Below are 247 nucleotides of genomic sequence, written 5' to 3'. Positions count from 1 at the left end.
TGGAGTCTGTCATACAGAGTGAAGTAAGTCAGAAAGAGAAAAACAAATACTGTATGCTAACACATATATATGGAAGCTAAGAGAAAAAAAAAAAGTCATGAAGCACCTAGGGGTAAGATGGGAATGGAGATGCAGACCTACTAGAGAATGGACTTGAGGATGTGGGGAGGGGGAAGGGTAGGCTGTGACACAGTGAGAGAGTGGCATGGACATATATACACTACCAAACGTAGAACAGATAGCTAGT

At 42.1% G+C, this 247-nt stretch overlaps 1 protein-coding gene across 4 annotated transcripts in view; it reads right to left on the bottom strand.

Annotated features, from left to right (window-relative positions):
• Positions 1–247, bottom strand: part of USP30 (ubiquitin specific peptidase 30) — a 31,529-nt gene that overhangs the window by 7,681 nt on the left and 23,601 nt on the right. The gene's annotated exons all lie outside the window — the stretch shown is intronic.

This window comes from Physeter macrocephalus, chromosome 19, assembly GCF_002837175.3.
Source record: "Physeter macrocephalus isolate SW-GA chromosome 19, ASM283717v5, whole genome shotgun sequence".
In the NCBI taxonomy this organism is placed as follows: Eukaryota; Metazoa; Chordata; class Mammalia; order Artiodactyla; family Physeteridae; genus Physeter; species Physeter macrocephalus.
Note: the sequence above shows the minus strand (reverse complement) of the source record. Positions and strands in the feature narration are given on the sequence as shown.